The sequence below is a fragment of the Schistocerca serialis genome, chromosome 1 (assembly GCF_023864345.2).
Source record: "Schistocerca serialis cubense isolate TAMUIC-IGC-003099 chromosome 1, iqSchSeri2.2, whole genome shotgun sequence".
Taxonomy (NCBI): domain Eukaryota; kingdom Metazoa; phylum Arthropoda; class Insecta; order Orthoptera; family Acrididae; genus Schistocerca; species Schistocerca serialis.
The window spans coordinates 722093332-722120235 of record NC_064638.1 but is presented as its reverse complement, the minus strand read 5'-3'; the positions used below and the strand labels follow the sequence as shown (position 1 = coordinate 722120235).

The following is a 26904-nucleotide window of genomic DNA, read 5'->3' as shown; positions in this document are numbered from 1 at the left end:
GAGAATTGGGATATTATAGGTGGCATGAATGTCAAAGGACACAAATCATATGTAGATGTAGTCATGATTGAATGTGTTGGTGTAGACACGGTAACGAACAGGGACTGAAGATAAGAGGGGAAAGTATGCCGTTGTTGAAGTCATGAGGGGCAGGCAATTGAAATTCTGCGTACATAGTAGTTCATAATTGTAAATCCACATCCAAGTGCCTCACATATGCTGTTACTGGACATTTTGTGTGGCACTGGAGGCCGTAGACCAGTGATGTTGTTTGCATCAGTCTAAGGAACGTTGATTATTACTTCTTGTGATCAATGTCTTCTGTGTTACATGAAAACTGAGTCACATGGCATTTCGCCTGCTGACATGATAGATGAGTGGCTTTGTAAATGGAACAGTACATTGAGGCATGCTACCTTAACTGGGGAAAACAACCCAGGGAAATCGAGGAAGAGTCGTTCCAGGGTTCAGTTAGACATCATTCACCATTGTACAAATCTTTATTAACTATAAAACACAATTTATGACCAAGATTCAGTTAGATATCGTTCACCATTGTACAAAACTTTATTAACCTTAAAACAACGTATATACTTGAAGTTAACAATGATATAAAGCAAAGAGAAATTCAGAAAGTAAGGGCTCTTTATTAATAACAGATATCAAGAATTAAAAAAAGTGAAGCAGACTCTCTGCAGCGTTACTAAATTTTTTGGTACAAGACAGTCTCTACAGCATACAAGGGTCGGCTTAAGGCCATCCAGTTATCTAATTCCAGATTCAAACCAATCAGTACCAGGACCGTTTTAAACACTGAAGCTTCCGACCGCATGGCATCCTTATTCAAAAAAAAAAAATTAGGTAAAATAACAGAGAAATACAAAATCTCTGACCAAAGCCAGCTACAGGTTTTAAGTATTAACACTTAGAAAAGTGCGGCAAAGTGCTACAATAAATTTCAATTAGATTAGCTTAAATACGACTCGGTGGCAAATGGTTTAGAAAAATGCAAGAATCGTTTAAAAAGTAAAAGCGACGTACAGAATTTTGAAAAAGATACGGCACCATGGACCGCTAAACATTTACTCAAGAAATAGATTTATATTTAAAACTAAAGTAGCCACAACGGGGATTCAATGTAATTTCAAGGTCATAAATTATTAAACAAGTATTTTTTGTAAAGAAACATTTAGATAAATACCAAACTCCTGATCAAAGGTCGGCTATAGATTTTAAATGGCAATATTTCAAAGGGTACGGCACAGCGGTAATTAAATTTCCAGAGGAAGGCTAAGCTTTAAAGTTGCGGTCGGCACAGGGGCCGGTCGATTGAATAGCAAATTACAGAAAAATCAAATTGAAACAAATAATGCCTTAGATACGAGGACAATAACGCATTTACATTTTAAACATAGTAGCAGCATAAGTTTTAACGTAAATTCAACCCAGGTGTCGACTAACTGAATCAAACCAGATCAGAAAAAAGTAAAACTTCCTGAAATCTCAGGGCATGCCAACTTGAATTACAAGTAGAGGATCATTTCTAATATGTAGATTAAATAAGCACAGCGGCTCTACTAAGAGTTAACGAAACAGGAGAACACTTCTGAATTTCCTCAGTACATGCCACACTTAAATTATAAACAGAGCAACAATTCTAATTTTTAGATTAAGTCGACATGGTGGCTGTTTAGTCAATGCTGCCACGTTCTACTAAGAGCCACTTAAGAGAACAAAGGAATAGTTCTAAAGCCGTAGTCCACACCAGTCTTGAATTACAAATAGAGCAACAGTTCTAATTTTCAAGTTACACTCTGCACAGTTTTAAGCAAGTAACCAATAGAATTTACTCAACGTGAGCTTGAGTTTTTAAAGTTAGCCCGGTTCTCCGGCCGAATAATAAGATACAAGAAAACAGAACATTCAGATTCTATTTTAAAAACACGTAATTTTCAGAGCCGTACCGTTGTTCTGTAGACGGATCCCACAACGATTTCACATTCAAAGCGTGCCAGGTCGGCTGTGGGCTCCAATAAAACCAAAACAAGCAAGTTAGCCGCCACACTCGTGACACCTTAACACACTAAACGTGGTGTATGGCTGGGGCTGCTATTTGCCGAGACCACACTCACATCCTCACTTACTCCACAATAAGATACCCAAGCAGACAAACTACAAGTATGAAGCACAGAATAATCTACAACAACAATAATAAAGAAAACGCCAGAGAAAACACAGGTTCATTAAAATTCTATGAACACTGCTGAGCAAAGGACAAAGGTGGGGAGCTTTTATCAAACATCTTCGTCCTAGAGCTCCAGAACACGAAATCTGGAGGACAAGTAAGAGATAAGGCCACACTCTCACAGTCCGACATTGCTGTTCCTGCTACGAGGAGAAATTAACGGACCCTTCCACGAAACAAGTGTTTCTGAATAATCTGAATCTGTCAGACTCTAGTAAGATCTCACATTCGCATGCTTACATACACTACTGGCCATTAAAATTGCTACACCAAGAAGAAATGCAGATGATAAACAGGTATTCATTGGACAAATATATTATGCTAGAACTGACATGTGATTAAATTTTCACGAAGTTTGGGTGCATAGATCCTGAGAAATCAGTTCCCAGAACAACCACCTCTGGCCGTAATAACAGCCTTGATACGCCTGGGCATTGAGTCAAACAGAGCTGGGATGGCGTGTACAGGTACAGCTGCCCATGCAGCCTGAACACGATACCATAGTTCATCAAGAGTGGTGGCTGGCGTATTGTGACGAGCCAGTTGCTCGGTCACCATTGACCAGACGTTTTCAGTTGGTGAGAGATCTGGAGAATATGCTGGCCAGGACAGCAGTCGAACATTTTCTGTATTCAGAAAGGCCCGTACAGGACCTGCAACATGCGGTCGTGCATTATCCTGCTGAAATGTAGGGTTTCGCAGGGATCGAATGCAGGGTAGAGCCACGGGTCGTAACACATCTGAAATGTAACGTCCACCGTTCAAAGTGCCGTCAATGCGAACAAGAGGTGACCGAGACGTGTAACCAGTGGCACCCCATACCATCACGCCGGATGATACACCAGTATGCCGATGACGAATACAGGCTTCCAATGTGCGTTCACCGCGATGTCGCCAAACACGGATGCGACCATCATGATGCTGTAAACAGAACCTGGATTCATCCGAAAAAATGACGTTTTGCCATTCGTGCACCCAGGTTCGTCGTTGAGTACACCATCGCAGGCGCTCCTGTCTGTGATGCAGTGTCAAGAGTAACGGCAGCCATGGTCTCCGATCTGATAGTCCATGCAGCTGCAAACGTCGTCGAACTGTTCGTGCAGATGGTTGTTGTCTTGTAAACGTCCCCATCTGTTGACTCAGGGATCGAGACGTGGCTGCACGATCCGTTACAGCCATGCAGATAAGATGCCTGTCATCTCGACTGCTAGTGATACGAGGCCGTTGGGATCCAGCACGGCGTTCCGTATTGCCTTCCTGAGCCCACTGATTCCATATTGTGCTAACAGTCATTGGATCTCGACCAACTCGAGCAGCAATGTCGCGATACGATAAACCGCAATCGCTATAGGCTACAATCCGACCTTTATCAAAGTCGGGAACGTGATGGTACGCATTTCTCCTCCTTACACGAGGCATCACAACAACGTTTCACTAGGCAACGCCGGTCAACTGCTGGTTGTGTATGAGAAATCGTTTGGAAACTTTCCTCATGTCAGCACGTTGTAGGTGTCGCCACAGGGGCCAACCTTGTGTGAATGCTCTGAAAAGCTAATCATTTGCATATCATAGCATCTTCTTCCTGTCGGTTAAATTTCGCGTCTGTAGCACGTCATCTTCGTGGTGTAGGAATTTTAATGGCCAGTAGTGTATTTGTTGGCGAACAAACCGCCAGTCAAAAGCATAAGTCAATCACAAGGGGAAAATCATAAGCTCGTGCACACACACCAACATGTGCGCTAAATGCTGGTAGAAAATTCGTTTCAAGACACGTTGGGATCACGTCTTCACCTGCAGCCAACAGCGGCGGTCCTCCCAGTGTAGCCCCCCCCCCCCCCCCTCACCGCTTCTGAGCTTCTGATCCCTAATTAGACCGCCACGTGGTCGCAGCGCCCCCTAAATCAGCAGAGCCCTCTGCGAAAGTCAACGTGCAGCTGCCAACTCGGGATGGCTTGGCGGGCAATTCAAACACGAAAGAGCCGGCTCGGGTGAACCTCCCTCACCAAATCTAGAAAAGCACACGTTTCCACTCTACTCGACGTTCTCTTCCCAGGCAGTGTCTAACCCTGCTTCACCTGACTGACGTGGACATGAGAGAGTTTTCCCATGCTAAGGCTGCGCATGAGAATATTCACCAGGGTCAGAGTCGCACATCTTCACAGGGGCGAAGGAAACATGGAGGCAACTTACTGAAATAACTCGCCTTTCCCCTTAATGCTGCACTGTGGTTCTGCACGAATACCCAGTTCCCCACTTCAGGCTTAAAGGTGCACAACCTCTGTAGTGACGCTAGGCTCACCTTTGGTTTACTCATTAGATATTTTACCTCGCCCTCTGCCTATTTTTCTTTGTAACTTCCGGAACAACTCGCTCCAGGAGTAGATAATTAATTTACCATAAAGTAGTGAACTGACTTGGTACCCCAAAATAATCGTTGCCAGAGAAATCTTGACCGACTCATGTTGATGTGCTGAAAGTGAAATTTAGCCATGGAATTGACAGATCCCATTTTCTCTGCGACCTACTGAGGAAAATGATGAGCACTGTCTTGAAAGTGCAGTTAACTCGCTATGCGAACGAAGGTTGAGGAAAGCATGGAGTGATGGTGATATGTTTAACAGCATTCTCAAAACAGAACCTTTTAAAAATCTTGGAAGTAAAGGCTGAGGCGTTGTTGACCTAGGAGGTCCAAAGCAGGAGAAAGTGGTCAACAGATGGCGAAAGTTCAGTGGAGGCATGACACCTTGGCTTGGGGTAACCAACAGAAACGCAAGCATGCATCAGCCATCACCAAAACATACTTACTGCCAGCATCAGTCCGAGGAAGGGGTCCTATATATTTTATGAAAAGCTTATCCAGCTTATCCACCAGACAGTTCCGCCTGGTGGGCTGCAAAAGGCCCTTACATGAATTGGAGCTTGGTTTGGCCTGTTTAGAACACTCACACTCCCTCATCAAATCTCAGACATCCTTATGAAGGGTGGCCAGATAACCTGATACCTATTCGATGATCTTATGAACCCCAGAATGGCCACCCACTGGAGTATTGTGTAAGTAAAGAAAAAGAAGGACCACAAGCCCTTTGGATAACCAGGCTTGTGTGTACCACTACGGCAATGACAGAGAAGACCCTTTTGCAGATTGTAGCCAACAACTTGCTGCCCTTGTAATAACTTCTGTTTAATCAGGGCGATTCCAGGGCCACGATCTTGTTACTCCTTCAAGCTGGTGAAGAGTTCAGTCTCCTTCATTAATATCCCTGTGACCCAGTCCTCCACAGGCTCCCCGTGGTCCTCGATCTCTCCTTCAAGTATTCGGCTTAGGGAATTTGACACCTAATTTTCGGAGCCTCTTATAAGGTTAACTTGAAAACGGAAAGCCGAGATACGCAGGGCCCAACCTGTATTCCAAGGGTGGGCTAAGATCCAACTGAGAATCTAATGGTCTGTTTCTAAAAGAAATGCTCTGTATTCGACATAGAACTTAAATGTCTCCAGAGCAAAGATGACCACTAAGGCTTCCCATTCGTAAACTGTACATTTGGTTTCAACCAGCAACAACTTCCTCGAGCTATAAGCTATAGGGCGTCGTTCTCCATTCTGCTCTTGAAGAATGGCTGCTACCCAAAAGTCGAAGCATCTGTTTGGACAACAAACAGTAGCTTGACCGACGGACTACTCAAGGCTTCTTTAATAAAGTCAAAAGGCGCCTGATGACTCTTGTCCCAAGAGAAACACCACCCCCTACTTGCGAAGATCATTAAGTGGCGGTGTTAGGGACGAACTTACAAAAAAAATTTGCCATGCCGATGGAGCTGGATACCGCGTTCTTATTCTATGGTGCAGGACACCTACGTAAACCCTCGGAGCGATCCTGGTCTAAGGAAACTTCATCACCAGAAACTGAATGCCCTAGGAAGAAAATCTGCTGATGCGCCAAAGTAATCTTTGATGGAGTGACCGTCAATCTTGCCTCCTTAAAACTGCCTCTAGGTGCGTCAAACGCTCAGCGAAAGTGGTGTTATAAACCATTACATCATCCACATAAGTGGAGACATACTTAAATTTGAGTTCACCCAAGACACAATCAAAAATACGGGACAAAATAGCACAGTAGCACCTGTGGACGAATCGAGGGGGACTCTATTAAATTCATAGAGATTCCAGATCACGCAAAATATAATGATATGTTTATATTCTTCAGATAACGGGATTTGATAATACACTTTGCTTAGATCAAGAACAGTGAAAAATATGGCCCAAGCAACTGTGAAACCATCAAAGATAACCTTGGCTAGGCGCCAAATGTCGTTTTTGGGCCACTTGGTGTCCGGGGATGGAAATAGCATTAATCAGGAAGGCACTAAGGCGTTAAGGAATTTTCCACAGCTACGACATAAGGGGGAGGTTGCCCATTTGTAGAGGTGGCTAATTATTTTCGCAGATTTGTCCCAAACTTTGCTCAACTTGCAGCTTCGTTACATTTGTTACGCAGAAATAATAAGAAATTAGTTTGGGCTGAAAGTCAGCAGGCAGCCTTTGAAGGAATTAAAACTGCGATTGCCAACCCACCAGTTTTGGCCGTAACTGACTTTAAGAAAAGATTTGTGGTCCGTGCTTGCAGTACTGGTGTGGCGACAGTTCTTTTACAGGAAGATCAAGATATCAGGCGTCCGTTAGCATTTTCTTCCCGAAGTCTGGAGGGGCCTGAGTTCATTTAATCGGTATATCAGTGCGAAGCGTTAGCTATCTTATTTGCTCCGAAAAAATTTCGGTTCTATCTCGAACATCGTGAACTTGACCCAGAGACGATAATCAGGTCCTTAGCTGGGTCGTAGCTCGTCCTAGGAAGAAACGGCGTATCACGAGATGGGCGGTCCGCATTTCGGCTTTCCATTTGAAGGTTTGGCACGCTAAGGGATCTGATAATCAGGTTGCTGACGCCTTTAGCAGAATGTTCCAACAGCCAACAGCAGAAGCTGGATGATGAAACGCCGGACAGTCATCTAGTATGTACGATCCTTACCGAGGTACCCCCAGCTGTTTAATAATTTGAAAACTGAACAAGAACAAGACCCATTTTGGGCGGGTCACAGAAAGCAAATACCAGATGGACAGGAATCCAATGACTATTTTCTGAAGAACCGCATTCCGGGTAGGGCTGGGGAAGGTATAATTTGTCTCCCACGAGTATTAGTGATTCCGGTCTTCCGGTACTCCCATGACTCTCCAGTAGGAGGGCATTTAGGCCTTTATAAAACCATGGAGGTCACGGAGCAGCTGACCAGGCCGACATTTTATAAAGTTATTAGAGGTTTAATCAAAGAATGCAGAGTTTGTAAGAAGGGAAAACCAAGTATCCCCCTGGCGAGGGGATTGCTGCAGTAGGAATGGGAAGAGCATCCTTTGTACAAACTGTTAGTTGATTATTTGGGCCCACTTCCCCAGACTAAGTAATGCAATACATATATTCTCGTAGTGGTGGACACCTTCTCCAGGTTCGTTTGGTTGATTCCTAGCCAGGGTGTGACCGCTCTTTTCACCATTTCTCATCTTACGAGTATTTAGGTGGTTCAGGCCACTGCGGACTTTGGTTATGGATAACGCTCCTGGCTTTCTGGCAAGATCGTTTATACAATTCTGTTTTGGCAATGGGATAAACCATGTTACTACCACACCTTATTATCCTCAGGCTTCCTTTGTCGAAAGGATTAACAGCAACTTGAAGTCAGTGTTCATTATTTACCACCATAAATCGGCCAAGAAATGGGGTACCACCTTGCTCTTGTTAAACTTAGCGTTTAATTCCTCACGGCATGGAGCATCCTAGGCTACCCTACCTAGCCTAATGCTCGCATATCCCAATAATTCCCCATGGGAGATAAATGATCTTTTACCTCCATCTATCACTCTGGAGGTTCTTAGGGAGAATTGGGGCACGCTCAGTGAAATATTAGAAAGGCTCACGATCGTAAGGTCTGTCGCTATAGTAGAAACAAGCTCCCCTTTCAAGGAAAGATACGGGATCTTGTTCAAATGGTTCAAATGGCTCTGAGCACTATGGGACTTAACTTCTGAGGTCATCAGTCCCCTAGATCTTAGAACTACTTAAACCTAACTAACCTAAAGACATTACACACATCCATGCCCGAGGCAGGATTCGAACCTGCGACCGTAGCGGTCGCGCGGTTCTAGACTGAAGCTCCTAGAACCGCTCGGCCACCAAGGCCGGGGGATCTTGTCTAAAGCAGGAACTTTCCTGGGCAGACTTCCCAGGATAAGCGCTTAGGGAAGCTTGCCCAGCGTTTCCTAGGTCCATATTCCATTGTCAAAATCTTAAGCCCCGTCAATCTTTTCCTCAAGGACCCAGGAAATGGGGAAGCTCATAAGGCTTCATCTCAGTCAGACTAAACATTCCAGCGGAGTGAGGGGTTCTTAGCCCTGAGGGAGGCTTGTTCTGGTTTGAGAGGGGAGATTGAGCTGTGGCGCCGTTGAATTGGTAGACTGTTGTTCTGCCTGGCGCTACTGGCTCAGGTGCAGTATCGACTTTCCCTCTTGCAGCCCCATTGCCAATATCTATGCGGAAGAGTTGGTGTGTGGGTTGTGTCCTTAGAGGGTCTTTGCATGCCGATATATATTCGGGGTTTGCTGGCAACAGAAGAAGGCACGAGGTTTGGGGATTGGCAGTAGCAATGTGACAAGAGGTGGTCATAATGTCCGAGTGGTCGAAGCCACGAGCTGTGCAGGGAGAGCCTGCGCAGAGCAAAGACACCGGAGTTCTTCAGCGGGGTCAGCGTCGACTACAAGCAGCAGGCCGACATCCCGTCGGTTGGTTGGCAACATTCCTGTCAGACAACCGCTCATGGCCTGGCTGCCCTCTTCTACCTGACTTTCATCGGCACCACTTAGTAACTGCTGTGACGCACTGTGGGTCCATGGAATTACTTTCTGATAAAGGGAAGTAATCTTCTGTAATCCTCGTGGTGATTTGTTTCATTGTCCACCTGCCCTCCTTATTATTTTCTGGGTTCTACCTGACCCTCAGAGTTTACTCTGTTGGCTCTTTAGTCGTAAATATAGGCGGTAGTGTTGTACTGAGACACTAGTTGTTGTTTGGAAACTTGTCCCCCTATTATATTGCCTTCACTTTCTGGTTTGTATCCGATAATTAATGTTCTAAATAATCATGCAGCAGGAACAATTGTACTAAGGCACAGGAAGCCGCTAAACAAAAGAGGGACCTTGTGGCTAGATTTAGGTGTTAACCGGTCTAATTCTTTGATTGTAATTGCATTTCTCAGTCATTAGTTATAACCTGAATAACCTGTTGTACTAAGCTGTTCGTTTCCGTGTTTCAAAGACCGGGTCATTGTTGATGTATTTTAGCTGTATGTTGTGGTTCCGCCGGCCGGTGGTGGCCGAGCGGTTCTAGGCGCTTCAGTCTGGAACCGTGCGACCACTACGGTCGCAGGTTCGAATCCTGCCTCGGGCATGGATGTGTGTGATGTCCTTAGGTTAGTTAGGTTTAAACAGTTTTAAGTTCTAGGGGACTGATGACCTGAGATGTTAAGTCCCATAGTACTGAGAGCCATTTGAACCATTCGTTGTGGTTCCGTCGAGTGAGTTCTCTTGTAATAAGTGTTCAGAAGTGATGTTTGAAGACGTTCCTTCAGAGCATTCTTAGTAACTGACAGTCAGTTTAACCTTCAAAATATTAACAGCAAACTGTCACCAGGGCTTTAGTCAATTGTGAGAAGGGACGGGTTTGGGTCCAGTCGCACCTTGGGTGCCGATTGAAATTAAGAGGTTGGTTGCTTTGAAGTAAGCCTTATCAATGGCATACTGTTGCTTATCTGTTTAACCTTTCAGCACAGGTGCGCATCTTGACCCTGAACCTTTCAACATACAGCTTTCAAATTAAAAGTTAAGTCATTTGTTCTGAGTAATTGAATCACTCTTCTCATCAATGGTGCTTATATTGTTTTCATGTGTTGCAGAAGGGCGTTTAATAAGACAGACTGTGTCCAGCGCGGTAGTAAACACCGCTGTTTCACCCGATAATGGGCGGGCTGCATGTCCGGCCGTCTTGTAGTCATTGTCATGTTTTGTAATACAGCACACTTACTCAACTTAAGGTTTAAGGTCAAAAGAACTTAGCAAATTTATTCACTTTGTTAAAGAGAATTTTAAGGTTAAATGCTTTGACTATCTGTAAAACACAGTTTATATATTGTTAAATAAACAAGTTGTGTGAAAAGACAATTATACTGGTGGGTCCTCCCTTCCACGTTTTCCTTAATTCCAGTATGTTCCATGTATCACCATTATCTGATCCCTCCAACCCAGTTCCACACGTGAATAGTGCATGGGAAGTATGGTTGTCGGTGAGCCTTAGTATTGGCTTTAATTTCTCGAATTTCCTCCTCGTGGCCAATGCGCGAGACGTATGCGTGTGGGGAGGAGTAATGTACTGTCAGACTCCTCCTGAAAAGTGCTGTCCCAAAATTTCAATAGTAAATATATCTGTTCTGCACAACGCCTCTCTTATAACGCTCTCTCGCCAGCTAAACGATCTCATGACGAAACTCGCCGCTCTTCGTTGGATCTTCTCTATCTCCTCTGTCGGTTCCACCTGACAGGGATCCCAGATAGATGAACAACACTCAAGAATCGGGCGAACAAGCGCCTTATAAGCCACTTCTTTCGTAGATGAGTTACATTTCCTTAAGATTCTTCCAGTGAATGTGAGTCTGGTGTCTGCTTTTCCTACGATCTGTTTTATATGGCCACTCCCCTTAAGGTCGCTCTGGATAGTTACGCCTAGATATTTTACGGAAGACGCTGTCGCCAGCTGTTTGTCATCAATAGTGCAGCTGTACAGTAGTAGATTTCTTTTCCTGTATATGCGGAATATGTATATTTATTTACGTTCAGAGTCAACTGTCAGAGTCTGCACCATTCATCAATTCCCTGCTGGCCGTTCTGCAAATTCTTACTATCTTCTGGCGTTGCTACTTTGGTATAGACAACTGAATCATCTGCGAATAGCCTTGAAGAGTATCCGACGTTTTCTACTAGATCATTTATACGAGGGTTAAATGAAAAGTAATGCCTCCACCTTCGTTAATTGGGTTTGGATGGGAATATTTTAATAAATCAAACGCAATTACCAATATTCACTTTTCCACATAATCACTAGCCAATTTGATACATTTCTACCAACGATGAACAAGTTTTTTGAAGAAGTCGACACTCTGTTTCCACAACCACAGTCTCACAGTTCTCTCAATGTCTTCATCAGAAGCATAATGATGTCCCCGCAGATCGTCTTTCATTATCGCGAACAGATAAGAAGTCAGACGGTGCTAAATCTGGAATGTATGAAGGATGCCGTACGGTGGTGAGATTTAGTCTCTGAAGTTCTGCTGTGGTGGCACGTGAAGTGTGTGGTTTGGCATTGTCACGCTGCAGAAAAATGTTTCTCTTTTCCTTTACGACCCTTGTTAGCCTTCGTTTCAGAGTTCGCTGCCTTGTGATGTAACGCTCTGAATCAATGTGTCAACATTTTGCTTGTTTAACTCGGTGGTTGCTGTCACAGGACCTCCAACTCTCTGTTTGTCACGCAGGTCAGGTGTTCCCGCCTCAGCATCTTTAAACATACTCGCCCAACGACGCTCAGTACTCACATCAGCACAGTCACCATATACTGCTTTCATTCTCTGATGAATCCCCTTAGGGGTGACACCTTCTCCTGTTAAGAATTCATTGACTGCACATTGCTTAAATCGCATTGACCAACCGCCTGCGCACGGTTCCATACTTTACACTGTAACAACACAACCGTTCAATGCTAAGGCTTCCTGCCAATTGGAGCTGTAGAAAAGAGGCTATGGAACAAGTCAGTACCTGCCGCATACCAATGCTGCCAACTGTTGAAGGTTACGTAGGTGGAGGCATTACTTTTCAGTCAACCCTCGTACATATTGTAAACAGCAGCGGTCCTATCATACTTTCCTGTGGAACTCCGGGTATTACATTTACATCTGTCGGTTTAGTTCGGTTAAGAGCGACGTGTTGAGTTCTATTTGCAAAAAAGTCTTGAACGCAAACGCAGGTTTGCCCCGTTACTCCGTCAGATCGTATTTTTTTCATTAAACGGCAATGCGGGACGGTGCCAAATGCCTTACTGAAATCAACGAACACCGCATCAACCTGAGCGCCGTTGTCCACTGCACTGTGGATGTCATGGAGGAACAGAGCGAGCTGAGTTTCACAGGATCTCTGTTTGCGTAATCCGTGTTGATTATTAGAGAACATGTTCATTTCCCAAAAACATAATTTTTGAGCATAAATTTATTTCCATAATTCTACAACAGATTGACGTCAACGATATAGGTCTATAATGTGGATCTGTCTTACGACCTTTCTTAAAAACGAGAGTGACTTGCGCTTTTTAACAGTCGTTAGGTACCTTTCGTTGCTCAAGCGGTCTACCGTAAATTACTGCTAGAAGGGGAGCAAGTTCTTTGCATAATATTAGTAGAATCTTATAGGTATCTCATCTGGTCATCTAGCCTTTCCACTACTAAGCAATTGTAGCTGCTTTTCAATTCCATAATCGGTTATCTCAATATCTGCCATTTCAATTTTCGTACGACGATTAGGGACAGTGTTAGGATCTTCCGCGGTGTAACAACTTAGGAAGACCGAATTCAATATTTCGACCTTCTCTCTGTTATCTTCCGTATCGGTGCCGGTGCGGTCGCTGAGAGAATGAATGGATGATTTTGACCCATTTACTGATTTTACGTACGACAAAACTCTCTTAGGGCTTTTACTGAGGTCGGTTGACAACGTCTTACTTTCAAAATCATTGAACGCTTCTCTCACTGTTCTCCTTATGTTCATTTTCGCTTTGTTCAGCTTTTGTTTGCCAGCTAGGTTCTTACATCTCTTGAATCTGAGATGCTCTTTGTTTACCTAGCGCTTTTCTAACACGGCTATTAAACCATGGTCGATCTTTCCCATCCCTTAAAATCTTAACCGAAACATACTTGTCCAGGGCATATTGAACGATGCCTTTGAATTTTTTTTTCCATTTGTTTTCCACGTCTTCGTCCCCATTGCCGAATATTTAATGTTGACTGCTGAGATATTCCGAAATTTGTACCCTGTCACCCTGAGCAAATATATCGCCCTACCTTCCTTAACACTCCTTGTAGGACCCGTCGTCATAGATGCACAATTTAGGAAACGATCCAGCAACAATAATAGGGATGTACAGAGGCTAGGACGACCGCCGACGCCCGGAGGGTAAGACACTTCTGGAATAAAAAAATAAATAAAAAATAAAATAAAAAATAAAATTAATAAATAAAACAGAAGGAAACGGAAAATTAAAATGGGAAAAAGGATGGAAAATCCATCAGTCGAGAGATGACATGCCTGTTGTTGTTGTTGTTGTTGTTGTTGTGGTCTTCAGTCCTGAGACTGGTTTGATGCAGCTCTCCATGCTACTCTATCCTGTGCAAGCTTCTTCATCTCCCAGTACCTACTGCAACCTACATCCTTCTGAATCTGCTTATTGTATTCATCTCTTGGTCTCCCTCTACGATTTTTACCCACCACGCTGCCCTCCAATACTAATATGGTGATCCCTTGATGCCTCAGAACATGTTCTACCAACCGATCCCTTCTTCTAGTCAAGTTGTGCCACAAACTTCTCTTCTCCCCAATTCTATTCAACACCTCGTCATTAGTTATGTGATCTACCCATCTAATCTTCTTCATTCTTTTGTAGCACCACATTTCGAAAGCTTCTATTCTCTTCTTGACCAAACTATTTATCGTCCATACATGGCTACACTCCATACATATACTTTCAGAAACGACTTACTGACACTTAAATCTATACTCGATGTTAACAAATTTCTCATCTTCAGAAACACTTTCCTTGCCATTGCTAGTCTACATTTTATATCCTCTCTACTTCGACCATCATCAGTTATTTTGCTCCCCAAATAGCAAAATTCCTTTACTACTTTAAGTGTCTCATTTCCTAATCTAATTCCCTCAGCATCACCCGACTTAATTCGACTACATTTCATTATCCTCGATTTGCTTTTGTTGATGTTCATCTTATATCCTCCTTTCAAGACACTGTCCATTCTATTCAACTGCTCTTACAAGTCCTTTGCTATCTCTGACAGAATTACAATGTCATCGGCGAACCTCAAAGTTTTTATTTCTTCCCCATGGATTTTAATACCTACTCCGATTTTTCTTTTGTTTCCTTTACTGCTTGCTCAATATACATATTGAATAACATCGGGGAGAGGCTACAACCCTGTCTCACTCCCTTCCCAACCACTGATTCCCTTTCATGCTCGCCGGCCGAAGTGGCCGTGCGGTTAAAGGCGCTGCAGTCTGGAACCGCAAGACCGCTACGGTCGCAGGTTCGAATCCTGCCTCGGGCATGGATGTTTGTGATGTCCTTAGGTTAGTTAGGTTTAACTAGTTCTAAGTTCTAGGGGACTAATGACCTCAGCAGTTGAGTCCCATAGTGCTCAGAGCCATTTCATCATTTAAACCTTTCATGCTCCTCGACTCTTATAAATGCCATCTGGTTTCTGTACAAATTGTAAATAGCCTTTCGCTCCCTATATTTTACCCCTGCCACCTTTAGAGTTTGAAAGAGAGTATTCCAGTCAACATTGTCAACTCTACAAATGCTAGAAACGTAGGGTTTCCTTTCCTTAATCTTTCTTCTAAGATAAGTCGTAGGGTCAGTATTGTCTCACGTGTTCCAATATTTCTACGGAATCCAAACTGATCTTCCCCGAGGTCGACTTCTACCAGTCTGTAAAGAATTCGAGTTAGTATTTTGCAGCTTTGACTTATTAAACTTATAATTCGGTAATTTTCACATCTGTCAACACCTGCTTTCTTTGGGATTGGAATTATTGTATTCTTCTTGAAGTCTGAGGGTATTTCGCCTGTCTCATACATCTTTTTCACCAGATGGTAGAGTTTTGTCAGGACTGGCTATCCAAGGCAGTCAGTAGTTCTTATGGAATGTTGTCTACTCCCGGGGCCTTCTTTCGACTCAGGTCTTTCAGTGCTCTGTCAAACTCTTCACGCAGTATCGTATCTCCCATTTCATCTTCATCTACATTCTCTTCCTATTTACATAATACTGTCCTCAAGTACATCGCCCTTGTATAGACCCTCTATATACTCCTTCCACCCTTCTGCTTTCCCTTCTTTGCTTAGAAATGGGTTTCCATCTGAGCTCCTGATATTCATACAAGTGGTTCTCTTTTCTCCAAAGGTCTCTTTAATTTTCCTGTAGGCAGTATCTATCTTACCCCTAGTGAGATAAGCCTCTACATCCTTACATTTGTCTTCTAGACATCCCTGCTTAGCCATTTTGCACATCCTGTCGATCTTATTTTTGAGACGTTTGTATTCCTTTTTGCCTGCTTCATTTACTGCATTTTTATATTTTCTCCTTTCATCAGTTAAATTTAATATTTCTTCTGCTACCCAACGATTTCTACGAGCCCTCGTCTTTTTACCTACTTGATCCTCTGCTGCCTTGAGTACTTCATTCCTCAAAGCTACCCATTCTTTTTCTACTGTGTTTCTTTCCCCCATTCCTGTCAATTGTTCCCTAATGCTCTTCCTGAAACTCTCTACAACCTCTGGTTTAGTCAGCTTATCCAGGTCTCGTCTCCTTAAATTGCCACCTTTTTTGCAGTTTCTTCAGTTTTAATCTACAGTTCATAGCCAATAAATTGTGGTCAGAGTCCACGTCTGCCCCCGGAAATGTCTTACAATTTAAAACCTGGTTCCTAAATCTCTGTCTTACCATTATATAATCTATCTGATACCTTCTAGTATCTCCAGGGTTCTTCCATGTATACAATCTTCTTTCATGATTCTTGAACCAAGTGTTAGCTATGATTAAGTTGTGCTCTGTGCAAAATTCTACCATACGGCTTCCTCTTTCATATGTTAACCCCAATCCATATTCGCCTACAACGTTTCTTTCTCTCCCTTTTCCTACTATCGAATTCCAGTCACCCATGACTATTAAATTTTCGTCTCCCTTCACTACCTGAATAATTTCTTTTATCTCATCATATATTTCATTAATGTCTTCATCATCTGCAGAGCTAGTTGGCATATAAAGTTGTACTGCTGCAGTAGGCGTGGGCTTCGTGTCTATCTTGGCCACAATAATGCGTTCACTATGCTGTTTGTAGTAGCTTACCCGCACTCCTATTTTTTATTCGTTATTAGACCTACTCCTGCATTACCCCTGTTTGATTTTGTATTTATAACCCTGTATTCACCTGACCAAAAGTCTTGTTCCTCCCGCCACCGAACTTCACTAATTCCCACAGCAAGGCCGTTTTGGTTAGTGTTACAAGGCCAGATCAGTCAATCATCCAGACTGTTGCCCCTGCAACTACTGAAAAGGCTGCTGCCCCTCTTCAGGAACCTCACGTTTGTCTGGCCTCTCAACAGATACCCCTCCGTTGTGGTTTCACCTACGGTACGGCCATCTGTATCGCTGAGGCACGCAAGCCTCCCCACCAACAACAAGGTCCATGGTTCATGGGGGGGGGGGGGGGGGGCTGTGTAGGTAGCAGATCGAAATTTCGTTAAAAGATATCGCCACAACGACAAAACGCCTGATTAGCGCTCCAGCTCCAGTTATATCCGTGTTACCATAGCCCACACTTCTACCAGCCAGGTGGCACGTCATTCATATCAAATTGATAGGCTAATTACTGTGGGAAACACGCGACAGAAGAGAAACGAAAAATTTCAGATGTGGTGCTACAGACGAATGTTGAAAATTGGATGACTGATAAGGTAAGAAATGAGGTGGTTCTGCGCAGAATTGGAGAGGAAACGAATATGTGGAAAACACTGCCGAGGAGAAGGGACAGGATGATAGCACATCTGTTAAGCCATCAGGCACTTCCACGGTACAAGGAATGACTTCCATGGCACTAGAGGGAGATGTAGAGTATAAAAACTGTAGAGGAAGACAGAGAATGGAATACATACATCCAGAAAACAATTGAGGATGTAGGCTGCATGACGAATTCATGGTGGGCTGCATAAAACCAGTCATAAGACTGATGAGTCGAAAAAAAAGGGCTAATTATTTAAATTGATTATGAGAGTTACTTTGCATGGCGAATAATTTTTTTCCAGCAGTCGAATTACACTCACCAGGTAACTCAAATGGGTGTCTCTAGAGGGAAGACGATGTCCTTTTCATGGAACACTGTTGACAACCAACATTTGAAGCTGACCGCAGAAGGATTCTACGGCCGCCAACACACATTTCGCGGAAGGGCCGCAAAGACGAGGTGACAGAAATTAGCCCTCGTAAGGGCGCATATAGACAATCTTTTTCACTCTCTCTATTTGCAAGTGTAACAGGAAAGGGAATGACCAATAGTGATATAGCGTACCCTGCCTCACACACCGTATGATGGCTTGCCGAAGTAAGGATATAGATATAAATTTAAATTTAGTCTAACAATTAAGATATCGCTCGATCCATTTGTAGACATACAAAACTCTGGAAGAATACTGTCTGGCCGAGCGGTTCTAGGCGCTTCAGTCTGGAACCGCGCGACCGCTACGGTCGCAGGTTCGAATCCTGCCTCGGGCATGGATGTGTGTGATGTCCTTAGGTTAGTTAGGTTTAAGTAGTTCTAAGTTCTAGGGGACTTATGACCTCAGACGTTAAGTCCCATAGTGCTCAAAGCCATTTGAGCCAAGAATATCGTCTCTTATTTATCGAGTAAACAGAAGGCGGAACTTATGCCGCTGATTATCTCTCGGTAAAAATCTTCATATTAACTCCTAATTTTCTCATTGCAGTCACTTCGAAAGATGATTGTGAGAGGTTGTGATGTGTTTGCCCACAACACTTAGAATGAACAGTATAGAGCTGACCTCTCAACTCCCCTTTGTCAGAATATCGCTTACCTGCCGTAATGTAACGAATCTTCCAGTCATCGATATACAGCATTTGAATCTATGTGATTTTCACGAGTAAGAGATGCCGTCCGCCAAGTCACAGATCCCTGCTAATTCTCTCGACATCCCATCACATTCAGACAGCACTGTTCTATTAGATAGAAGGATGTCTAGTCCTACACTTGTCACTGACTAGGTAGAGGGCTACTACTAGCACTCTAAGGTACAGGAGGAAATTCACAACCATTCAGAGTATACGGAGACTGCACAAAGAAATTTAATAGCATAACACCTATAATTCATCGATAATGAATGAAGGTCTCTAATATCACCCACTACATGTTCTGATCTCTTTTATCATATTCCTAAGATTACTACATTATAAATACGATAGTGTAATAGCGTGTGGATCTTCGTTGACAGGACAGTCTCTCTCTCTCTCTCTCTCTCTCTCTCTCTCTCTCTCTCTCTCTACGTTATTTTTGTAACATCCAGCGGAGTAAAACTATGAACTGTAAAAACTTCGCTAATGGCACCTGGTAGAGAACTCGATAAGATAGTTCCACGTCTCTCTCTTCCGATATATCAATACCAAATACCGTCTGCATGTTGACAATGAGAACATTAAATGCACACGTATTGGTCAATTGGAGCAGGTGCCCAGTGATTTGTACGGACCTGCGTCCGTAATGTAGGAGGACTATATCCGACAGGCTATCAGTCACAAGAGAGGGATCCTATGTTCTGCTTTCATAAGCAGTTTGATACATTGCTTTTCTGCTGTAACACAACCATAAGAGTAAGACTACAGCCTTGTACACCACTGTACATTTTTTTTTTTTCTACCATGACTTTGAGACCAGTGTCAAGAGCTGACGTGGCATTTAACACATTTAGATCAGTCGGCTTTCACAGAAAGCTGGACATCGCATGGTGTAAGTTGAACTGCTCTCACCACACGCTAAATGGTTGAAATAAAAGACAGAGGCGGTGCTTCTTATTGACAAATGGAAACTGGAAGAGTTTGCGGCATTGTGGAGCGCTTCCAAACAGCTATCCTAAGGTGGTGACCTCTACATCTAATCTCATCTTCCAAAGTGATGGGGTAGCAGCTGTCTCAGTGTTGTGCCTCAAAGAGAGTGGGAGCACTGATTCCTGATATTGGTGGTGCATATTACACCCAACTATGTGGTCGCCGTTTTGGTGTCCTCGGTGGTAGCCATCCACTCCGCCAAATCTTTGGACATTGCGTCTTTCATTTTTATGACTTATAATGCTTAACTGCATGTGGAACAAAGGGCTATCCTGCACGACTTAAACCTATAGAGTATGGCTAGTATGCACCATCAGTTGCCAATCACACCGGTGGAGGAATTGAAGGCTTTTCATACACATAAGCGAGCGTGTAAGTATTCTCATCCCTCCACATTTTTTCGTATTTTCATCAATTCTGCATATTGTCCAATTTTCGTAATTTTGCCATGTTTTCCGTAATTTCAACGCATTTTACTCAGTTATTAGAGGTCCAAACCGCCACACTCGACGTTTGGTCACGCCAACAAAACGTGTCATCACGTCGATCCCGTGACGCTATCAGCCAGCGACATTGCAGAAAGGTTCTCAATTCCTGTGTAACTGCTAAACCACCCCTTCCATTACTTTGCAAGGGCCGTGTACATGTGGAAATTTTGCGAACCGTGTTACACTGCCTGCACCACATGACGCAAATACTGTTTCTTAGTGTAGGAAGTAGCCGCCAGCAGAGAGGAGGTGCAAAAACTACGTTCCTTTTTTTTTAAATTCGCTAAAATTTTATTACGATTTACTTCTCCCCCTATGTGCATGGGAGCGATAAAGTACTCTCGCATTCGTAGAATAAAGTCGGAGACTCAAACATGTAGCACTCTGCCCTCAATTTCAAAACGATCAAGCTCTTCGTTGAACCTATCAGCTAAGGTCTCAGAAAAACTCTAGATGGCCTCTCCCTTGGCGTCTTGTAACTCTTCCTCTGCCTTTAACCAAACCTAGTAGTAAAATTGTCTCAGATTTAAGTTGGAACTGACCAGACTCTTTGGTTTGACGTCACGTGTGCTGGACTGCTGTTGAAATTGCTTATTTTATAGAGTTTTAGTCTGCCGTTACTTATTTTAAAATTTATTTGTGTTAATATTTGCTGTAGAAGTAACTTATTAGTGGATTTTAATTCATCTCAGTCTTTCTGTGTTACTGACTCGAGTGGACTGTTATTCCTGAGTGTGCTTACGTCGTTCATTCAAGCCTCACGCCTCAGCAGTGTGTTTACATTTCGCGGCGTGCGGTTCCAGCTGTAGCAGTTATAAAGCTAAGTACTGTCAAAATGTTTGTGCACTGTATTCGAATATTAAATTTAGTAGTTTTCAATTGTTCATCCAAACATTAGCAGTGTGTGTACATTTCGCGGCGTGCCGTTGCAGTTGTAGCGGATCTTAATTTCTGACAAAGTCGTTTGTGCACTTTTATACATTTATTAAGTTTAGTATTTTTCAGGTGTCTCGTGCTGTTTGTGGCGAAATAAAGGCTTAGTAAACTTTTCCAAAAGTTTGCTCACTGTTTTTTTTTCGGTTTTTTGTGCGTTGAAGTCGTTTAGTAAATTTTGTGCGGATGTTACAGCTGACGTTTCTTACTGTTTCTAGTGAAATATTTCAGTAAAATTTTCATTCACTGTTTTAACTTCGTTGAGTATTCCAGCGGCCGTTTGAATTTTTGGTTTTAGCTAATAAACTGTATGAAGTTTTATTGGTATTAGTTGTGGCTTAGTATCATTAATAAAAGTTGTTGCTTTCTTAGTAGAGAGAGAATTTCGAGACCGCTGTTGTTAGTTCTCTAAATAGTTCTACTGGTGTACCTGAACTTACGCAACGTAGACGTTCAGTTTTTTTCAGTAACTGTAAAATTTTACCATGAGCGAGAAGTGTGGTCTTTGTCGCAGGTTTATGAGTAATGGGTTACGGTGTGGGATTTGTTCAAAGTATAGGGTGTTTCAAAATGAAAATACCGGTTTCAAGGCGTTACAGCGTTTATTACGTTCAACTTAAGGGTGACTGAAAAACGTGTTGAACGAGTGAAAGTCTTTCACACTTAGCCCCAAGAAATATCCCCGCGGAAAGTTTATGGGCCCTCTTTTTCGGTCAGTCAACTGCAACTGATGTTTCTTATCTTGATGTGCTACAGCTATGGCCCTTGCCTCAATGAGAAGAAGCAAGATTGTGCGCTGCCTCACTGGCATAACTCAGTACGCGACTGGCTAAACGACGTTGTATCCGACCGGTGGATTGGGCGCAACGGGCCGGTTAACACAGCATTTTATGCGTGACCTCCACGTTCACACACGATCTGACGCGATCATGTGTATGTGCCTCCGATACCAGCTGATCTATCCGACTTTAGAAACCGTGTTATTCCAACAGTTGCTCCTGACACATTGATCAAGGTTTCGGAACAACCCGCCTATCGACTCGATATGTGAACGGTGTTCACACTGAATAATTGTAAGAAAAACTGTTTGTGTTTCCCTTTCATTTGGTGTATTATTTATAATTGTAAGGTGAATTTAATATGTGCTACAAAGCCTTAATTACCCATATATTCATTTTGAAACACCCTCTATTTTCATTGGGGGAGGGGGGGGGGGTGATGCAGTTGGGAAGTCAGTGGGAATTCTAGCGAGATCCTCTCCTGGGAATGCAGAATCTGTAGAAGAAATAAGTTGATAGAGGAGCACGAGCGTAAGATCTGTGCCCTTCATGTGCAGTTAAAGTATGCAAAGGAGAGACTAGATAGGTTGAGGAGGGTGAAGGGTGCTGGGGAATGGGGAACGGGAACTGGCAGTTGGCAAGAAGGCAGATAGAAGGAGGAGATATTCAGGCGGCTTTACTATGCATATATGCAACAGATTTCATCAACTGTCAGAGATAAGTGGAGAGCATCCTCCTGTAGCTGTAGGTGTAGGAAACATGCAGCAGCCTAAGTCAGTTGCAAAGTCTAACAGAAATTAGAAGGTTCTGCTGCTAGGTGGTTCGCATGGTAGATGCGTGGACCAGCAGTTGCAAGAAGTGTTGGGAAGCGAGTACCAGGTCACCAGCATTGTGAAGCCTAGTGCAGGATTGGCTCAGGTGATTAACAGCAGCCGGCCGGTGTGGCCAAGCGGTTCTAGGCGCGTCAGTTTGGAACCGCGTGACCGCTACGGTCGCAGGTTCGAATCCTGCCTCGGGCATGGATGTGTGTGATGTCCTTAGGTTAGTTAGGTTTAAGTAGTTCTAGGGGACTGATGACCTCAGTAGTTAAGTCCCATAGTGCTCAGAGCCATTTGAACCTTTTTGATTAACAGCATAGGGGAGCTATGTAGGAATTTAACGGAAAAGGATCAGGTTGTGATTGTGGGTGGAGCAGGGGTAGTCGTGATAGAGACAGGAAATGTGATGTAGATGTTGACCTGGTAAAGATGGCTACCCCAACTGGTGGCACTGATGTGCATTTCGCGCAGCTGTTTCATCATCATGATTGGCCTAATCTTAATGTGACTGTTAGGGGTGTTAACATGAGGCTGAAGAAGAGACTGATGGCAGGGGGCATGGGTCACATTGCTGTGGTGCCAGGTGAGTCTAACAATACATCAGGTTTCACTAGGCATGGCCTGTACCTCAGTAGGTATACGAAGTGAAACGTCCCCTTTGAAAAATTGTACGGGACTGTGCTTAACCTGACACACAATACTTTTAGCGCAACGCAATCTGACTTTCAGAAATCCCTACAAAAGAATGGCCCTGACTAACATTAACCTATACGTTTCACAAATCACTTACCTCACAAAAATCTTGGTTACTCGAACTACTGCAATACAGCGAGCGCCACTACTGCCAACTAAATAAAAGATTCAAACTACGGAAGGCACTAACTACTGATAGGCATAGTTAGGAAATGAAAGATTTTAATAGAGAACAAACAATGTATTTACCTTAATAGTCATAATATATATAGCAGTTCATGACAAATTACAAAACTCCGCCATCTCTCTCCCCACATCCACCACTGCTGGCGGCTCACCTCCAACTGCGCAACGCTACGCGCTGTTCACATCCAGCTGCCGCTGCCCAACACTACAATGGCAGACAACAATGCAAACTAGACACAGACTGCACACAGCACAGCCAGTGATTCTCACACAGAGCGCTACGTGGCGTTACCAATAAGAAAACCTAAACAGCCCACTTACAGAAGGGGAGGCTGGCAAAGCTTATAGGTTACAGTGTAGTGGGTGGTGGTGGTGGGATCACTCATGGATAAATTCCTGTAGTAGTTGGTGCCAGAGCTGCACCTTTTTTAGATTGAAATCAGCTGATAGGTATACCTGCTTAAAAGAAGTCCCTCTTACTATTGAATCCAAGTACAGAAGTAATTGGCATATTTCATCAAAATATAAGAGGTATTAGAGATAAAGTTAGTGAACTGTTTCTAGATTTTGACTCTGACATTGTTGGTATATCCGAGCACCACTTAAATAATTTGACCATTCAGAGGTTTCCTTTACTAGGATACAGATTAGCTAGCTGTTTTTCACGGAGTTCCTTGCGGTGTCAGGGAGTGTCTATGTACGTAAAAACCAGTGCTCTGCGTCCATAGACGTATCACGGCACTGCACTGAACAGATATTTGAATACTGTGCAGGGGCAGTTGAAATTAGTGAAACTAGACTTCTAATTGTTGTTGTTTACAGGCCCCCTAACTCTAACTTAAGAGCATTTCTGCTGAAGCTAGAGGGGGCCTTGGTTCACTTTACAGGGAGTATCAGAAATTAGTTATATGTGGTGACTTCAATATTAATTTTGTATATGATTGTGCAAGAGAAAGGATGTTAGATCTCCTAAATATGTATATATATTAAGATGTGACCATGCAGGTCGTTAGAATGAAATCACAATGAAATGAACACCCTTAGCTGCTTACAGGCGTTGATATACGTCAACGGGGACAGATGAAAATGTGTGCCCCGACCGGGACTCGAACCCGGGATCTCCTGCTTACATGGCAGACGCTCTATCCATCTGAGCCATCGAGGACACAGAGGATACCTCTGGCACGCCTCTCGCAAAACCCAAATTCTCAACGTATTGTCCCGCACTACACTCGTAGTTCTTTCGGACATGTCCGAAAGAACAGATACCATCTTAGTATATATATAGTTAAGGCTCACCGGCCACTTGACCATCTTCTTCTTCTGTGCGAATGCACAAACAGTGCCCGAACTCTTACGGGAATCGGCAACGCGCCGCGAGTAATGAGTATAATGGGAGGGGGCACTACGAATGTAGTGCGGGACAATATGTTGAGAATGTGGGTTTCGCGGGAGGCGTACCAGAGATAAAATCCCTGCAGTCGCGATATCCTCTGTGTCCTCGGTGGCTCAGATGGACAGCCGGCACGGAAGCTCAGCGTGTTCGGTCAGAGGGTTGTGTGCCCTCTGTAATAAAAAAACTGAGTGAATCGATCAACAACGAACTTAAACCGATGCCTTACGAAGTCCACCCCGAGCAGATGCAACGAACAAAAGCGAGGAAAATGAGATTTAAAAAAATAGAAAAAAGATGGATAGAGCGTCTGCCATGTAAGCAGGAGATCCCGGGTTCGAGTCCCGGTCGGGGCACACATTTTCATCTGTCCCCGTTGACGTATGTCAACGCCTGTAAGCAGCTAAGGGTGTTTATTTCACTGTAATTTCAGATCTCCAAAACTCATACGACCTGATGCAGATTGTGTTTTTTCCAACAAGGCGGCAGGGGAACAGCAGCACAATCATAGAAAATATTTTTATTCATTCTTCATTACTGGGTCAGCATTCTGTTAGTAAAATGGTTAATGGACTTTCAGATCATGATGCACAAATTTTAACACTAAAAGTGTTTTGCACTCAAACAAAGTCACATGTAATTATAAACTATGTATGGAAGCTAATCCAATGGCAAATAGAAAGTTTTTTAAACCTGCTTGAGGAACAAGAGTGGCAGTATGTTTATAATGCCGATAACAAATGACAAATATAATGCTTTTCTTAGCACATTTCTTATGCACTTTAAGAGTTGTTTTCTGCTAGAACGTTCTAAACTGGGTACTAGCAGTAAAAGGAAGCTTGGGTGGCTGACTAGTGAGATAAGGATATCATGTAGAACAAAGCAGGAATTATATAAAAATGTTAGGAGTAGTCACAATCTAGCTACAGTAGCCCATTACAAACAGTATTGTAAGGCGCTTAAAATATTATTAGGAAGGCAAAGAGTATGTGGTACGCATATAGAATAGCTAATTCACAGGATAAAATTAAAACCATGTGGTGAGTTATGAAAGAAGTGTCTAGTTAGCAGCACAAGGTCGACAACACAAAGTCATTTCATAGTAAAAATATTCCTGATACTGATAAGTCAGATATATGTACAGTATTTAACGATCATTTTCTGAGCACTGCTTGTGAATTAAATAAAAACTTAGTTTCTACAGGGAATTATATAACTTTCTTGGAAGATACCTTTCCGATTGCCTGAAATACTCCTGTCATACCGACAAGGGGGAGATTGAGTCAGTAATTAAATCACTGAAGACTAAGGATTCTCATAGATTTACTGGAGTGCCTAGCAGAATATTAAAGTATTGTGCTGCACATGTTAGCCCTGTACTGAGCCATATTTGCAAATTTTTCCTTTAAGAATGGTCGGTTACATAAACAGTTAAAGTACATAGTAGTAAACCCACTTTACAAAAAGGGAGAAAGGAATAATGTAGACAATTTTAGACCTATTTCTCCGTATTAGTGTTTCCTAAAGTTATTGAAAAGGCCGTGTATGTAAGGATAATTCATCATTTTATATCATATAATTTGCTATCAAATGCAAAGTTCGCCTTTAGGAGTCGTTGAACAACGTTATGAATAGGAAGGTAGGGCAGAGGGTGTGTTACTGTGAACAGTTCAGTGACCGGGTTGTTCTAATCAGAATCGACAGCAGACCAACACCGACAACGATAGTTCAGATATACATGCCGACGTCGCAAGCTGAAGATGAACAGATAGAGAAAGTGTATGAGGATATTGAAAGGGTAATGCGGTATGTAAAGGGGGACGAAAGTCTAATAGTCATGGAGGACTGGAATGCAGCTGTAGGGGAAGGAGTAGAAGAAAAGGTTACAGGAGAATATGGGCTTGGGACAAAGAATGAAAGAAGAGAAAGACTAATTGAGTTCTGTAACAAGTTTCAGCTAGTAATAGCGAGTACCCTGTTCAAGAATCACGAGAGGAGGAGGTGTACTTGGAAAAGGCCGGGAGATACGAGAAGATTTCAATTAGATTACATCATGGTCAGACAGATTCCGAAATCAGATACTGCATTGTAAGGCGTACCCAGGAGCAGATATAGACTCAGATCACAATATAGTAGTGATGAAGAGTAGGCTGAAGTTCAAGACATTAGTCAGGAAGAATCAGTACGCAAAGAAGTGGGATACGGAAGCACTAAGGAATGACGAGATACGTTTGAAGTTCTCTAACGCTATAGATACAGCAATAAGGAATAGCGCAGTAGGCAGTACAGTTGAAGAGGAATGGACATCTCTAAAAAGGGCCATCACAG

The 26904-nt window shown here is 43.1% G+C and overlaps 1 non-coding gene across 1 annotated transcript; it reads right to left on the bottom strand.

Annotated features, from left to right (window-relative positions):
• Positions 1-24274: 24274 nt before the first annotated feature.
• Trnat-ugu (transfer RNA threonine (anticodon UGU)) lies at positions 24275-24348 on the bottom strand. The gene has a single exon. It is a non-coding gene; the product is annotated as a tRNA-Thr (tRNA).
• Between the last annotated feature and the right edge of the window lie 2556 nt (positions 24349-26904).